The sequence below is a fragment of the Schistocerca piceifrons genome, chromosome 3, assembly GCF_021461385.2.
Source record: "Schistocerca piceifrons isolate TAMUIC-IGC-003096 chromosome 3, iqSchPice1.1, whole genome shotgun sequence".
Taxonomy (NCBI): domain Eukaryota; kingdom Metazoa; phylum Arthropoda; class Insecta; order Orthoptera; family Acrididae; genus Schistocerca; species Schistocerca piceifrons.
Genome location: NC_060140.1, coordinates 296,360,555 through 296,379,208, shown reverse-complemented (window position 1 = coordinate 296,379,208; position 18,654 = coordinate 296,360,555).

Genomic DNA, 18,654 nt, shown 5'->3' with positions numbered 1-18,654 from the left:
CATCAGATATTCTAAAATCATTGGCAGAATGGACAAAAAACGGCTATCGACATTGGTGTGTAGAATGTATGAGTCTGGCAATATACTCTCTGACTTTCGGAAAAATATCATCTACATAATTCCGAGAATTGCAAGAGCTGACAAGTGCGAGAACTGTCGCACAATCAGCTTAACAGCTCATGGATACAAGTTGCTGACAAGAATGATATACAGAAGAACAGAAAAGAAAATTGAGGACGTGTTAGATGACGATCAGTTTGGCTTCAGTAAAGGTAAAGGCTCCAGAGAAGTGATTCTGACGTTGTGGTCAACAATGGAAGTAAGACTAAAGAAAAATCAAGACACGTTCTTAGGATTTGACGACCTGGGAAAAGCGTTCGAAAGTGTCAAATGGTACAAGATGTTCGGTATTCTGAAGAAAATAAGAGAAAGCTATAGGGAGAGACGGATAATATACTAAATGTATAAAAGCCAAGAGGTAATAATAAGAGTGGAAGACGGAGAACGAAGTGCTCGGATTAAAAAGAATGTAAGACAGGGCTGTATTCTTTCGCCCCTACTGTTTAGTCTACTCATAGAAGAAGCAATGATGGAAATAAAAGAAAGGTTCAGGACTGGAATTAATATTCAAGGTGAATGGATATAAATGATGCGATTCGATGCTGACATTTCTATCCTGAGTGAAAGTGAAGAAGAATTACATGATCTGCTGAATGGAATGAAAGTGTAATGAGTACATGATGTGGCCTGAGAGTAAATCGAAGAAAGAGGAAAGTAATGACAAGTAGCAGAAATGAGAACAGCGAGAAACTTAACATTAGGATTGACTGTCACGAAGTAGATGAAGTTATTGAATTCCACTATCCACGTTGGGTAATAACCAATGGGGGCGGAGAAAGGAGGACATCAGAAGCAGACTAGCGCTGGAAAAAAGGGCATTCCTGGCCAAGAGAAGTCTACCGGTATCAAACACAGGACTTAATATGAGGAAGAAATTTCTGAGAAAGTACATTCGGAGCCCAGCACTGTATGGTAGTGAAACATGGACTACGGGAAAACTGTAACATAAGAGAATAGGAGTATTTGAGACGTGGTGCTACAGAAGAATGTTGAAAATTAGGTGCACTGATAATGTAAGGAGAGAGGAGGTTCGACGCAGAATCAGAAAGGAAAGGAGTATGTGGAAAACACTGACAAGAAGAACGTATCGTCTATAGCACCAGAGAGCTGTTTAAGGAGAATAAAGGACATCACACCATAAGCTTTGGAAATAGGTATCGGACCATTCACCTTGTCTGTCGTAGAACTCCAGTGGCATAAAATAAACTTTGTGGAGCGGAAGAATGTGAGAGACACGGTTGGAATGTGATGTAAAGTATCAAAGCAGGAGGATGCAAGTAAACGGAAGCCTTTAAGTGAACTCCGCAATATGTTTACTTCTAGTGCTACCTTCATCTTAATGTAGAAGTAGTGAGGGTCTTTAGTGAAATGATTATTAGCTAAAGTTCGTGTCGGAAAGGCTGCTTAATTCTATGCTGACAATTCATGCTGGCCTTCAGCTCCTCGGAATGTTCAATATGCTGTCAGAACTTTCAGTTTAAAGATGCGCTTATGATAAAAGTGGGTAAGACTCGAAATAATTGAATAACCGCATACGTTTACAGTGTTTCGCGTTTTCTGCACAATTATTCTTTTTTTTTTTGTCATCAGTCTACTGACTGGTTTGATGCGGCCCGCCACGAATTCCTTTCCTGTGCTAACCTCTTCGTCTCAGAGTAGCACTTGCAACCTACGTCCTCAATTATTTGCTTGACGTATTCCAATCTCTGTTTTCCTCTACAGTTTTTGCCCTCTACAGCTCCCTCTAGTACCATGGAAGTCATTCCCTCATGTCTTAGCAGATGTCCTATCATCCTGTCCCTTCTCCTTATCAGTGTTTTCCACATATTCCTTTCCTCTCCGATTCTGCGTAGAACCTCCTCATTCCTTACCTTATCAGTCCACCTAATTTTCAACATTCGTCTATAGCACCACATCTCAAATGCTTCGATTCTCTTCTGTTCCGGTTTTCCCACAGTCCATGTTTCACTACCAGACAATGCTGTACTCCAGACGTACATCCTCAGAAATTTCTTCCTCAAATTAAGGCCGGTATTTGATATTAGTAGACTCCTCTTGCCAGAAATACCTTTTTGCCACAGCGTGTCTGCTTTTGAAGTCCTCCTTGCTCCGTCCGTCATTGGTTATTTTACTGCCTAGGTAGCAGAATTCCTTAACTTCATTGACTTCGTGACAATCAATCCTGATGTTAAGTTTCTCGCTGTTCTCATTTCTATTACTTCTCATTACCTTCGTCTTTCTCCGATTTATTCTCAAACCATACTGTGTACTCATTAGACCGTTCATTCCGTTCAGCAGATCATTTAATTCTTCTTCACTTTCACTCAGGATAGCAATGTCATCAGCGAATCGTATCATTGATATCCTTTCACCTTGTATTTTAATACCACTCCTGAACCTTTCTTTTATTTCCATCATTGCTTCCTCGATGTACAAATTGAAGAGTAGGGGCGAAAGGCTACAGCCTTGTCTTACACCCTTCGTAATACGAGCACTTCGTTCTTGATCGTCCACTCTTATTATTCCCTCTTGGTTGTTGTACATATTGTATATGACCCGTCTCTCCCTGTAGCTTACCCCTACTTTTTTCAGAATCTCGAACAGCTTGCACCATTTTATATTGTCGAACGCTTTTTCCAGGTCGACAAATCCTATGAAAGTGTCTTGATTTTTCTTTAGCCTTGCTTCCATTATTAGCCGTAACGTCAGAGTTGCCTCTCTCGTCCCTTTACTTTTCCTAAAGCCAAACTGATCGTCACCTAGCGCATTCTCAATTTTCTTTTCCATTCTTCTGCATATTATTCTTGTAAGCAGCTTCGATGCATGAGCTGTTAAGCTGATTGTGCGATAATTCTCGCACTTGTCAGCTCTTGCCGTCTTCGGAATTGTGTGGATGATGCTTCTCCGAAAGTCAGATGGTATATCGCCAGACTCATATATTCTACACACCAACGTGAATAGTCGTTTTGTTGCCACTTCCCCCAATGATTTTAGATATTCTGATGGAATGTTATCTATCCCTTCTGCCTTATTTGACCTTAAGTCCTCCAAAACTCTTTTAAATTCCGATTCTAATACTGGATCCCCTATCTCTTCTAAATCGACTCCTGTTTCTTCTTTTATCATATCAGACAAATCTTCACCCTCATAGAGGCTTTCAATGTATTCTTTCCACCTATCTGCTCTCTCCTCTTCTCCATTTAACAGTGGAATTCCCGTTGCACTCTTAATGTTACCACCGTTGCTTTTAATGTCACCAAAGGCTGTTTTGACTTTCCTGTATGCTGAGTCTGTCCTTCCGACAATCATATCTTTTTCGATGTCTTCACATTTTTCCTGCAGCCATTTCGTATTAGCTTCCCTGCACTTCCTATTTATTTCATTCCTCAGCGACTTGTATTTCTGTATTCCTGATTTTCCCGGAACATGTTTGTACTTCCTCCTTTCGTCAATCAACTGAAGTATTTCTTCTGTTACCCATGGTTTCTTCGCAGCTACCTTCCTTGTACCTATGTTTTCCTTCCCAACTTCTGTGATGGCCCTTTTTAGAGATGTCCATTCCTCTTCAACTGTACTGCCTACTGCGCTATTCCTTATTGCTGTATCTATAGCGTTAGAGAACTCCAAACGTATCTCGTCATTCCTTAGTACTTCCGTATCCCACTTCTTTGCGTATTGATTCTTCCTGACTAATGTCTTGAACTTCAGCCTACTCTTCATCACTACTATATTGTGATCTAAGTCTATATCTGCTCCTGGGTATGCCTTACAATCCAGTATCTGAGTTCGGAATCTCTGTCTGACCATGATGTAGTCTAATTGAAATCTTCCCGTATCTCCCGGCCTTTTCCAAGTATACCTCCTCCTCTTGTGATTCTTGAACAGGGTATTCGCTATTACTAGCTGAAACTTGTTACAGAACTCAATTAGTCTTTCTCCTCTTTCATTCCTTGTCCCAAGCCCATATTCTCCTGTAACCTATTCTTCTACTCCTTCCCCTACAACTGCATTCCAGTCGCCCATGACTATTAGATTTTCGTCCCCCTTTACATACTGCATTACCCTTTCAATATCCTCATACACTTTCTCTATCTGTTCATCTTCAGCTTGCGACGTCGGCATGTATACCTGAGCTATCGTTGTCGGTGTTGGTCTGCTGTCGATTCTGATTAGAACAACCCGGTCACTGAACTGTTCACAGAAACACACCCTCTGCCCTACCTTCCTATTCATAATGAATCCTACACCTGTTATACCATTTTCTGCTGCTGTCGATATTACCCGATACTCACCTGACCAGAAATCCTTGTCTTCCTTCCACTTCACTTCACTGACCCCTACTATATCTAGACTGAACCTTTGCATTTCCCTTTTCAGATTTTCTAGTTTCCCTACCACGTTCAAGCTTCCGACATTCCACGCCCCGACTCGTAGAACGTTATCCTTTCGTTGATTATTCAATCTTTTTCTCATGGTAACCTCCCCCTTGGCAGTCCCCTCCCGGAGATCCGAATGGGGGACTATTCCGGAATCTTTTGCCAATGGAGAGATCATCATGACACTTCTTCAAATACAGGCCACATGTCCTGTGGATACACGTTACGTGTCTTTAATGCATTGGTTTCCATTGCCTTCTGCATCCTCATGTCGTTGATCATTGCTGGTTCTTCCGCCTTTAGGGGCAATTTCCCACCCCTAGGACAAGAGAGTGCCCTGAACCTCTATCCGCTCCTCCGCCCTCTTTGACAAAGCCGTTGGCAGAATGCGGCTGACTTCTAATGCCGGAAGTCTTCGGCCGCCAATGCTGATTATTTATCAAAATTTAGGCAGTGGCGGGGATCGAACCCGGGACCGAAGACGTTTTGATTATGAATCAAAGACCCTACCATTCTTTACAAAGTAATTATTGTTTGTTTCATTGGCACCATCCAAGTCTACAGCAAGAGAAGACGCATTAGCCGTGACAACCCAGGACTCTCGAAGTCAACACAGTTCGTGGAGTGAGTTGTTCCATTCACCTTCACGTGTTATACTTAGAAAAAATATTATCGTGATATAAAAATGTTAATGCTCAGTAGTCTGAAGAAAGAGAGAGTGTGCAAATAAAAGTCTGCCCGGGGCAACCATTTCACCCCAAGAGTGAGCTTCCACCCGCAGCAGGCTCCCCACCCCACCGGAGAGATAGGGCGAGTGTGCAACCCCCTTGATAAATATCTCCCACACCACGCTGGAACATGAATGGGTTCAGGACTCATGAACTGAAACTCCTAGCAGCAGCACACACTTGCCGCTTGTGTTTACAAGAAACACTTTTTAAATAATGGTTCAAATGGCTCTGAGCACTATGGGACTTAACTTCTGAGGTCATCAGTCCCCTAGAACTTAGAACTACTTAAACCTAACCAACCTAAGGACATCACACACATCCATGCCCGAGGTTGGATTCGAACCAGTGACCGTAGCGGTCTCGCGGTTCCAGATTGTAGCGCCTACAACGGCTCGGCCACCCCGGCCAGCTTTAAATAATGACGAGCCGACTAGGGAAAGAGCTAAGGGAGGAGTTACGTGTCTGTAAACAAAGCTCACCTCTCCTCTGCTCTCTCCACAGTTACTTACCTACAAATAGTAGGCGTTGAAGTTCATGTGCAATGAGCAGACCACTATCTGCTCATTGTACACTATGTGGTCAAAAGTATCCGGACACCCGCAAAAACATATGTTTTTCATATTAGGTGCATTGTGCTGCCACCTACTGCCAGATACTCCATATCGGCGACCTCAGTAGTCATTAGACATCGTGAGAGAGCAGAATGGGATGCTCCGTGGAACTCACGGACATTGAACGTGGTCAGGTCATTGGGTGACACTTGTGTCATACGTCCGCACGCGAGATTTCCACACACCTAAACATCCCTAGGTCCACTGTTTCCGATGCGATTGTGAAGTGGAAACGTGAAGGGACACGTACAACACAAAAGCGTACACGATGACCTAGTCTGTTGACTGACAGCGACCGCCGACAACTGAAGAGGGTCGTCATGTGTAATAGGCAGGTGTCTATCCAGACCATCACACAGGAATTCCAAACTGCATCAGGATCCACTGCAAGTACTATGACAGTAAGGCGGGAGATGAGAAAACTTTAATTTCATGGTCAAGCGGTTGCTCGTAAGCCAAACATCACGCCAGTAAATGCCAAACGACGCCTCGAATGGTGTAAGGAGGGTAAACATTGGACGGTTGAACAATGGAAAAACGTTGTATGGAGTGACGAATCATGGTACACAATGTGGCGACCCGATGGCAGGATGTGCGTATGGCGAATGCCCGGTGAACTTCATCTGCCAGCGTGTGTAGTGCCAATGGTAAAATTCGGAGGCGGTGGTGTTATGGTGTGGTCGTGTCTTCCATGGAGAGGGCTTGCACCCCTTGTTGTTTTGCGTGACACTATCACAGTACAGGCCTACATTGATGTTTTATGCAACTTCTTGCGTCCCACCGTTGAGGAGCAATTCGGGGATGGCGATTGCATCTTTCAACATGATGGACCACCTGTTCATAATACGCGGCCTGTAGCGGAGTGGTTACTCGACAATAACATCCCTGTAATGGACTGGCCTGCACAGAGTCCTGACCTGAATCCTATAGAACGCGTTTTGGATGTTTTGGAAGGCCGACGTCGTGTCAGGCCTTTCCGGCCGACATCGATCCCTCTCCTCATTGCAGCACTCCGTGAAGAATGGGCTGCCACTCCTCAAGAAACCTGATTGAACGTATGCGTGCGAGAGTGGAAGTTGTCATCGAGGCTAAGGGTGGACCAACACCATATTGAATTCCAGCATTACCGATGGAGGGCGCCGCAGACTTGTAAGTCATTTTCAGGTAGGTGTCTGGATACTTTTGATCACATATTTACCTTCATAGGTTACGACAGAGTCTGAGGCTTTCATGGGCTTAATAGAACAACTCCCCCACCCATTTGTTCTACTGGGTGTATTCAGTGCCCATAATGTATTATGGTCCTCGGTCTCAAGATTCCCTAGGGATCGAGTATTGGAGAGCCTCGTAATGTCTTAGGAGCTGTGCGTCCTCAACATGAACAATCCCACTCGATTCTCGATTGCTATTGGGTTAACCTATGCTATTGACCCCTTTTTCTGCTCTCCAGCCTCCACAGACAGTAGTAAGCAACTGAAGACCTTCATTCCAGTGAACACTTCCCACTGTGGATCCACCTACTGGATGAAGCATTACCTAAAAGGAGGCCGCCGAAATGGGTCAGTAGACCTAACTGGACGCTGTTCAGCCAGTTGCTGTGTTTGAACGTCCAGGTGTGTGAACACCACCTCATACGAATGATTCACCATGTCACTGACTTACCCATCCCGAAGTTTTAAGGTCATTTTACGCACCAACGTGTACCTTGGGGACCGATGAATGCCGCTCGGTAATCTGTCAGGCGTGCAGCTCAACGAAGGTTTAAATGCCGCCCAACAGGAGACAACGTCGTAACTTTTCGAGTCACGAGAGCCAAGGCTCGATGGGTTACTGAGGAGGGTTACTGAGGAGAGCAAGAGAAGGTCATGGCAAGCGTTCCTGGGTTGTATCAACGTTCCATTTGTTCTACAATTGTATGGGAAGCTATCAGAAGCATTTGAAATCAATGCTGTCGTTTACCAATGCCAATAGTGCTGAAAGAAAGTTGTCTCCAAACAACGCCCGGAGCCATCACCCAGACGATGGCAAAGCATTCTGTAACGCCAATGCCAGCTAGCATCTGGCGCACTGCCGCTGCCACGCGACCATAGAGGGATGCAAGCTGGACTTCAGATCCAACAATTCTTACAACAGCACTTTCTCCATGTGGGAAAAGGATTTTGCTCTGTCTGAGGTTCGTGGTGCTGCATTCAGCCATGACCAAATCCAGTACATTTGGAAGTTTTGTCAAGAGAAATTCTCATCGAATGTTTTAATTTAATATTGCAGACAGGCCCCTTTCCCAGCTGGTGGAGAGAGGCAATTTTTATACCTCTTCTCACACCAGGAAAGGACCGAACTTCTCCCAATGGTTACTAGAGCATCGCCTTAATGAGCTGCGTAGGAAATACCCTGGAGCGAATGATTAACATTCATCTAGTCTGTACATTAGACCAGCAACTTCTTAGCCGCTGCCGGCTGCAGCGGCCGAGCGGTTCTAGGCGCTTCAGTCCGGAACCGCGCTGCTGCTACGGTGGCAGGTTCGAATCCTGACTCGGGCATGGATGTGTGTGATGTCCTTAGGTTAGTTAGGTTTAAGTAGTTCCAGGGGACTGATGACCTCAGATGTTAAGTCCCATAGTGCTCAGAGCCATTTGAACCATTTTCTTAGCCGCTCTCGGTGTGGATTTAGGAGATTTTGAGCCATTGTCGACAACAAGACCGACATAGAGGCGCCTATCCAGAGGGCTTTCCTACGTAAACGTCACTGTGTCTGTATATTCATTGAGTATATTCTTTGACATTAGCAACGTGTGTAACATTACTTGCAGTTTCAGGACCCTATGGCAGTGCCACCATTAAGGCTTTCGTGGCCTGCCTATCTTCATATGGTCCTTCCTACCTAAGAGCTATTTTATGTCTCCAGTTGCTGAAGTGCTGTCGGATCGTTTTGAGCAGTTGAGTGTTTTAAGTGTTATCCTCTTCGCCATGTCTACGGTATGGAAACCGATGCATTGCTCCTTATTCGTGGAAGAGTTTTGCAGTTTTGTATTCGTCCTCCAGTACTGTAAGAGCGACTCATCAATTGCAACTGACAGTGCAAAGGTTCAAAGTATAGAGAGGAGTAAGTTTGTGTGTGTGTGTGTGTGTGTGTGTGTGTGTGTGTGTGTGTATGTGTATGTGTATGTGTGTGTGTGTGTGTGTGTGTGTGTGTGTGTGTGTGTGTCCATTTTAAAATTTCTCGTCGCGTTTTTAACTTACCTGACATGAATATGAGGGACACCACTCTACATTTTTAAACACGGCGAGGTTTATGGATCTCATTTTTTAATCCATACTATAGTGGTTACTACACCTGAGAGACCTGAAAGCCAGGACCCCAAAGGCACAACATCTTAACGATGCCTTAGTCACAGGTCTTAGGGAGCAGACAGAGCACGTCTGCTCGTCTTAACAGGGCTTTCGCACGATCGCGACTAGTCTACGGTGCAGAGTCTATGGACGAGCGAGGCGTTCTCATCGAAAGATGATTGACGCTGTCCACCATGAGAGGATGAGACTGTCCATAGATGCTTACAGGGCTACCCCATGCATACTCTCTATATTGAGGCTGGGGAACCACCACACACTGTCGGCAGCTCCTTTTTGGTGTGTCGTTTTGAAGTTCTTTGCTGCTCCGAATTCACCAGATACCATACTGTTGCTCGTCCACGAGCAACAAGGCTGTTTGGGATCTGTGCACAGCGTGTGTTGATGTCACTTGATGTGGAACAAGTACATCCACAAATTCAGGGTTATGACTGCCCGCCACCCTGGTTAGTGCGGAGGCCCAGAAGCACTTTAGATTAAGCGCGGTGCAGGAGAGGCTGCACCTTTGCGTATATTTTTCATAAATTATTTTATGACATTTTAACTGAACAACACTGCCCTTTAGCTGTATTTACCCCGATGTGGCGTGAGGTCAGTCGCTTGACGGCGCGTTTCGGCGCGTTCCCGCCCGTTGCCGGCGCGCCGTAAGGCACGGAAGCTCGCACTGGGGCGTATCGCTTTCAGTCGGGTGTGCCGCGGCAGTCCTCACAGGGGAAGTGATGCGTCTCTTATAGCCTCTCCTTCCCAAGTGGCTCTTTCCGCCTTCCCGTGGTGCCAGATGTTAAGCTCGGCATTCCGCCTTGCGACAAAAGGGAGAGCTGCGACCCAACCCGATGCAAGAGCGAAAGGTGCGTGGCACAGGGGGAGCTGTGTCGAGGGACCGAACATCAGTCCCTTTCTGTTCGCAGGGTACAGACCATCAGGTGCTCTGCATGCCGGAGACCTCGTTTGTCGGCGTGGGATCGCGCCGCGACTCGGCAAGGATGCTTCGCCGCGCCCCTGGGTAACCGGGGCGTGTTCTGCCAAACCCAGGAGGTGGTGACATCGCCTGGGCTAGGTTAGATGGATCCAGACCGCTGAACGACTGGGTGACCGACCCATCACCTGAGTAGGAGTGGGTCCTTGGCCGACAGGTGGAAGCTCGGGCTAGTAAGCGGCAAAGGGCGAGAGGTGCATCCGCCTCTCCGGAGTGCGGGGTGCACTTGCCGAGAAGCGGCGGATGAAATCGACGATGACGGAGCCACCGAAGGGGACCAGTGCGCTGGCAACGGCGCGCTGAACCCCGCAGTTCGAAGAGTGCCCTTGGCCTTGGGGCGAGGCCGGTGGGCGAGCTGCAACAGTCCCCCCCCCCCCCCCCCCCCCGCCTCATGCCAGAGGAGCCGGTCCGGGGCAAGAGACGGGCTCCCAATCCTTTTTTCGCTTGTCAACAATATGGCTCAGACAGAGACAAGCAATTCATGCGCGCCTTCGAGGGCTTCTATGCTTACTGTTCCCTCCCCATCAGGGGGCACGGGGCAGATCGAGGAAAGCATTAGTGAGAGGCATGCCAGGATTACACAATACCTGGAAGCCAATGTAAAAAATGGAAGGATAAGCCAGGCTGCGATCTTGACCTTAAAAAATGAACTCGCCTCCTGGGCCATCGCCCATGCGAAGCTCGAGGGGCGAATTGAAGAACTGCAGAAGGAAAATGAAAGGCTGCGCAAGCAGCCAACAAAATCGTCGGCTAATGTAGTCGCTCAAACGGCACCTAAGAGCCAGACTACAAGAGATACCATTGTAAAAGTGTCACAAAGACCGGACACTGCTGTCTTTTTGAGACCACTGCCCGGTCAAGACACTAAGAAAGTACAGGAAATTTTTACAACAACGATTAATCCTGCAAAAGACAAAATCAAAATAAATAAAGTGAAAGCTACGAAGAATGTAGTAATAGTCGATGTGGCAACGGAAGATGACCTGAACAAAATACTTAACAATCAGAAACTGTGTAAAGCAGTAAAATGTGAACACCCAAAAAAGAGAAATCCTCTTGTTATTATGTATGACACACCAGTCACATTTGATAATAATGAACTCCAGGAAACAATCCGAAATCAGAATTTTGATGATATAAGTACTGATGACTTTAAAAATGAATTCAAACTTAAATTCAAAACGGGGCCAAGAGACAAAGACGTTGTACATCATGTAGCGGAAGTCTCTGGCCAGATGTGGAAGAGACTAAGCTCAATGGGTACGATCTACATTGGCTTTCACGCCATCAACGTGCGGGACTTTTTGGTGGTACCTCGCTGCCATAATTGCGGCGATCTTGACCATGTGCATAAATATTGTGAAAGGAAGTCGGCTTGCTCCAGGTGTGGAGAAGAAAATCACATTAGAAAAAACTGCACAAAATATGCAATATGCATCCCCTGCATGAGAAGAGGCAAAAAGACTTGTAATGCCTCTGGTCGCAACTGCCCAACGTACAGGATGCTGGAGCAGAGGCTAATATCAAGAACCGACTATGGCTGAGTTAACTACGGCACCCAGGATGCCTAAAAGAAAATCCCCATGCAAGAGGAGAAGGGACGCGGCAAGAGCAGCCCAGTTCAAACAGTTCCTTGCAACACTCGCAGAAGGAAGAGATGGCAGGAAGAGAATGAAGGATGCGTGTGTCCAAACGGACCCACAAGAGCAAGCGGCAGCTCCCTCTCCCTACTGCTGGGGATCGCGAACGCCAGGGAATCAGGCAACTCGAGACAGGCGTCCTGTAGCGGTGGGCCGACCAGCATTCGTTCAAGGGAGTCCTGTACTGGAATTGCCGGTGCAGGTCAACACAATTACAAGTTCAAATACACATACAACAAATAACACTAATGCTAGTACTGACTCGAGACAACCAACAGCTGTGAGAACAGCGGTTGATCCGATCAGAATATACCCTAATCTCTGTCCTGACCACTGCACTGCGACATCTAGTGCGAGTAGGACATAGGTACGGGCGTAAGGTCACCTTCTCGGTCATGGAGGCTGTTGACAGGGTACAACTAAAGACCATGAATCTCCCCACCGACTTTGGCGCCCTGCGTGACCTTGTAAAGAAGGTGTTTGAGAGAAGAAACGAAACCTTCAACTTAGATGAAATATATAATCAGTCTGTCCTATCCAATGGGAGAATAGCCAACGACTGGACGAAAACCTTCCCAGCATCATATGTACACACATATTTCCCATAATTACAGAAATACAGAACGGGCAGCTAAACGCACATAATAGTAGGCTGGTCATGCAGGAGCTTCGAAGAGTGGTGGAGGAGAGGAGCCTTGATATGCTCTGTTTGCAGGAGCCATACTCTCTTGCGGGGAATGTAGCCTTTGCTGCCATGAGCTGGCAAGTGGTAAGCTTCGGAGATGACCCGAAAGCCACCATCATAATAACCAACAAGGCACTGCGGGTAACGGTGCTCTCACATCTTTCGGACGATCACTGCAATGTCATCGAACTTCAGTCACCAATTGGCGTCATATACTTAATAAATATGTACTTTCAATACGGTACAGACTTGACGTTTACCTTGACCAACTCACGCAGGTGGCAACGGTGCTGAGGGGTAGAAAGGCAGTTGTGGTGGCGGACGTGAACGCCAAATCCCCCCTATGGCACAGTGGCACTCGAGATGAAAGAGGAGGCAAGCTGGAAGAGACGATCATGTCTCTACAACTCCTCATTGCCAATAGACCAGGAAACCCCCCCACCTACACAGGAGGGGGAGGAGATGGAACTAATATCGACATCACGATGATGACCGCCAACATCGCTACCAATATACAAAATTGGATTGTTACTGATGGAGAAACAACCAGCGATCACAACTTGATCACATTTACAATTTCAGATCGGGAGTGCCACTGGGACATAGGGTGGGAAGTACAACTAAACTATAACAAGACCAATTGGGAGCGCCTTGCAAGAGAGTTTGACCCTCTGACATGGCCAGATGATGACGAAGATATCGACAAACACGCCGAAGATCTGGTGGGCGCTCTTACCAGGGCAGTCAAGGCTGCTGTACCAACCAGAAGGAGAGCCGTTGCGGCTTCTCCATCACCATGGTCTGCAGAACTGGGGCAGATGCGTCAGTCTGTCAGGAGGGCGAGGAGGTATTACCAGCGAAGTGTCGTCTGGGAAGAAAAACAAAGATGGCTACGAACATACAGGGAAGCTAAGGAGCAGTTTCAGAAGGAACTGTGAACAGTCAGGTTGGAAAGCTGGAAGAAATATATGCACAGCCAATTGGCTATGGATCCCTGGGGCACTCCTTACAAAATAGTAAGAGAAAAAATCAGGTCGCCAATGGTGATCTCCACTATCAGGGACGGGAACCGGATGACTGGATCTTGGCAGGAAACTGCTGAGGTCCTCCTCCACTCCCTCCTCCCTGATGATAAAGAGGAAGAGGACACAGAAGAACAATGCCTAATTAGGTAGGCTATGCAGGCAGACTACGAGAATAACACCATGGTGTACCCTTTCTCAGAAGAGGAAGTGGCAGCCCACATAAAATTACTAAAGAAAGGAAAGGCCCCAGGACCAGACGGCATCATCGCGGAGGTGGTGCAATACCTCGCTCCTCAACTGGTGACACCTCTGTCGGACCTGTTAGGCAAATTGCTGGAGAGGTTACTAGCTGATAGACTGACAGCACACCGAATGCTGTGCGGGAAGAGCGACAGACAATTCGGTTTTCGGCAGGGGCGATCTGCGTGTGACGCAATTGCCCTCGCATCCGAGGTCTGTGGGTCGTCTCTGCACAAGTACATTGTCGGCATCATGGTGGACATCAGTGGCGCCTTTGATAACCTGTGGTGGCCTTCGCTCTTCTCCTGCTTGCGGGAGAAGGAGTGTCCAGGGCCGCTATACGGCTGTCTTAGGAGCTATTGTATGGAAAGAGAGGACTGGCTATCGTCCCCTAGCGAGCGAATTGGCAAGAAAATCACGAAGGGGTGTCCACAGGGCTCTGTCCTGGGGCCACTCTTTTGGGATATAAATATGGAGCCTCTCCTGGAGAGCTTGGAAAATAGTGTGGATGTGCTAGAGGCGATAGTTTACGCTGACGACCTCCTTCTGCTGGTTGGCGGCCGAAGCCGCGAAGACCTCGAACCTAAAATTAATAGGACACTAGCAATTCTTACACAGTGGTGCCAAAACACGAGAATGACTATTGCGCCTAGCAAGTCAACATACCTGTTATTGAAAGGCCAACTGGCCAGGAATCCAATGGTAAGAATCGAGGGCTCACTGGTGATTCAGCGTCGAGAGGCCCGGTACCTAGGAGTAACAATTGATGAAAGGTGGAACTTTGCCAAACACATAGAAACACACAAAGATCACTAGAGGCTCTGAACAATTTGATCCTGATAGGACACAGCATATTTCATCTTCCACCAGAACTCATAAAATTGTACCACAACACCATTCTCGTTTCCATCGTGGGTTACGGATCCGGATTGTGGGCACACAGGCTCACGAGGGTCGTGTCCGCTATGTCTGTGAGGAGGGTGCAACGTAACATGCTTCTGCGCTCCATCGGAGCGTACAGAACATCGCCAGGAGGGGCACTACGAACAATCATGGGGGTGTGTCCTCTGGACATCAAAATCCGGGAACAGGCAGCCTGGTACTGGGTGAAAAGGGGAGATGTAGAGAAGACAGAGAGCATCTTGGGAGTGCGGGTGGGGGACAAGTTTGGAATTAAGAGGAGAGGAGAAGAGCTATGGCAGGAACTTTGGGACGCAGAGACAACAGGCCGAAGGACTTACCAGCTGCTCCCAAACATCAAAGAACGCTCCAACTCTCGCATTTTCAACCAAGTAAGGGACTGGTGCACTTCCTCACAGGGCATGGACCGTATCCGGCATATCTCTACCGATTCGGGAAAAGGGCTACCCCCTCGTGTGACTGCGCAGCTGAATGGGGCACTCCGGATCACGTGATCTATGAGTGCCCTGTCTTTGATGACGTAGCCGGTGACCTAAGAAACCAGCTGCCTCACAGCAACATGTACCAGTTAATTAGAGACCCTACTACATTCACCATATTAAACCGCCTTGCCAGCGAGGTATCAGCAAAAGTCCTGCAAGAATACCTCAGGGAAAATATATGAACCACCAGACATGACATAACTGAAGGCGACCCATCCCATTCCCCCGGGGCATGGACTGGCCAATCGCCGTGACGGTAGGAATCCGCCACGCCCTGGAACAAGGGGGAGGGAGCGCCAACACCCGAATTTGACAACTGCGCACCGATTATGACTTAGTAATAATTTAACCATTTAGTAGATAGTAGACAGAAGACCCCTAACAGAACCTGCAGCGATTTTCTTTAAGGCCAGCCTAGTGCCAGGGGCATGCTCACTGGGGTTAGCTCAGTGGGCACGGCCACACAGTAGGTTTATATTTAACAACTGGCACGCCTGTAACGCTGCAGGAAGTAGCCCCTAGATTAGTTAGCTAAGAGTAGAACTAGATCTTACCCAATAAGAAGCTAACTCCGCATTTCCTGTAGCAAGTAAGTTCACTAACACTAGAAATGGAAGTTAAAAATGCTGCTAATATCAATAAAATGTAATGTAGATCTAAGACCCACTAATGTATTAGGTGGTGGGTTACAATGTATGAAATAATTTGAATAAAGAATTTTTTTTTTTAAAAAAAAGAAAAAATACTCCAGGACTCCGTTGGTGGCTCTGTTGTTCTCCCGTCTTGCATTCTTATTGTTCCCCCTTTGTGCTTATACGTATTGTATATTTCCCGTCTTTCGCTATAGCTTTCTGATATTTTTCTTAGATATTTGAACATCTTGAACCATTTTATATTCTTGAACGCATTCCATAGTTCGATAAATCCTTTGAACATGTCTCGCATTTTCTTAAGTCTTATTTCCGTCATCAGGCTCAACGTCAGAATTGCCTCTGTAGTGTCTTTACATTTCATAAACTCAAACTGATCGACGTCAAACAGAACAAAATTTTCTTTTCCGGTCTATTGTGTGTTATTCTTCTTAGAAACTTGTATGCATAACCTATTAAGCTAATTGTGCGTTAGTTCTAACACTTTTTTTCTGTCTTCGGAATTTTGTGGACGATATTTTTCCGAAAGTCTGATAGTATGCCTGTAACCATACAGATTCTACACGCCAGCATGAATACAACACATTCATAACATTAAACTACACACAGACACATTACACTGATCTGTGCTCTAAAATTAGACACACGATACAGCCTTTAAACATCCACAAGGAAAGGGATTAATGTGAGCGCAGTAAGTCCACACATTCCGACAGGTGGCTGAACCCACTCCATGGGACATCCCAGCAAACTGTACCATACGACATATATTTTTTACGGATCCTTCACTGGCCTGTCCGGTTCCCTGCTTTGTCACCCGTTGTAACAGTTCGTTCTGTCACCGTGGTGCCAACTACTGCTCAGATTGCTACGGCAGATGCAGTACTATGCACCAGAGCCATACGCCGAACAGGATGGTCTTCGCTCTTAGTAGTGCCACGTGGCCGACCGGACACCAGTCTTTCTGCGACCGTACATTCTCGTGACCACCGTTGCCAGCAATCACGTACAGTGGCTACATTCCTGACAAGTCTTCCTGCAATATCGCAGAAGGAACATCCAGCATCTCGTAGGCTTGTTTCGACCTTGTTCAAACTCAGCGACGTGTTGATAATGGCGTCTTTGTCGACTTAAAGGCATTATTGTCTAACATCAGCTCACCGCGTCCAATCTCAAAGATAACTAATGCCCACTTCCGTTACAGCGAGTATTTGAAGCAAACCTCATTTCTTCTTCTTCTTCAGTAGCGCTACAGCCCTTGCTGAGCCTTGGCTGCTTCAACAATCTTCATCCACACCTCTCGGTTATTTGCTGCTCTTTTCCACCCCCGGACTCCCATATTGGCCATATCCATTATTACCTCGTCGATCCATCTTCTTCTAGGTCTCCCTTTTCGCCTAACTGAATGGATCATACCTTTCATCATTTTCTTTGGAATTCTATCCTCTGCCATTCTCTCCAAGTGTCCTAGCCATCGTATTCGCTGTGATTTCACAAATTTTACTATGCCCCTGCCTTGTATTAACTCTTGTAGTTCGGCATTGTAGCGTATTACCCAGCCTTTCTTCCTCCCTTATTGGCCCATAGATTTTGCGTAGTATTTTCCGCTCAATGCATCTTAGTGCATTTTTATCGTGTTCTGTCAACGTCCATACCTCTGAGCCGGATGTGATAACTGGACGGACTAGGGAATTATATATTAGCAGTATAGTTTTTCTTCTAACAAGGCTATTTTTGAAAAGCTGCATATTTGCAAAGTAAGCTGTGTTTCCTGCTTGTATTCTTTCCTTTATAGCCTTTCCAATACTGTTATAATTTATTAGGGCTCCCAAGTAGTTAAAAGAGGACACTCCATTGAAGATTTTCCCATTGATGTTTAGGTTTTTAGGGGTTCTTCTGGCCTCAGATTGTGACATGCTATATGTTTTGTTTTGTTTTCATTTACTATGAGGCCAATTTTTAAGGCTTCTGTTTCCATTCCCCGGTATGTTTCTAGGAGTGTATTGGTATTTCTTCCTACTATAGCAATGTCATCAGCGTATGCACATATCTGGCTAGTTTTCATAAATATGGTGCCTCTTTTGTTTTTATTTACTACACTATGCAGGGCTATATTGAATAGGACAGTGGAGAGACTATCCCCTTGCTTCACACCTTTATTAAAGTCAAAGCTTTCACTTGTTCTGCTAAGGAACTTTACTTTTGCTCTTGTCTCTGTCATTGTCATTCTGATTAAGCTTTATTAATTTAGCACATATACCAACTTCTTTCAGTACTCTGTATAGTTCTTGCCGATTTATGCTGTCAAAGGCTTGTTTGAAATCGATGAATAGGAAATGCAGATCTATATCATTTGTCTTATCACAAATATTTGATCAGTTGTTCCTCTGCCTGTTCGAAAGCAAACCTCATTTGCATCCTCACATTGTCGCTACTAGTGCCATTCTTATGCAGCTGTTGCGAAATTTGAACAGACATCATCTTTAAGGTGTAGAAACACGCCTGATAACTTTTAATTTATGTCGAACAACTTCTTCTCGATGTTGCGATTTTTTTTTTTGTCAGTGAATTTTCTAAGAGTAAATAACGGCATTTTGCAGCTGTCGCTTAAAAATGACTCTAAGCAGGAATAATGGCTAATAGGTGGATTTTAAGGCTGATTCGCAATGGTAATAGTACATACTTAACGACGGAATGAAAAAGAAGGGTCAATGTCGTGGAATCTAAAATTCATCTTATTTTCTCTCGCGTTTCATGTTTTCCTGCTTGCATTCCGGCAAGAAGTTAGTTCAAAAAATCAGTTGTTAATTAATTATTCATCATCATCATCATCATTTAAGACTGATTAT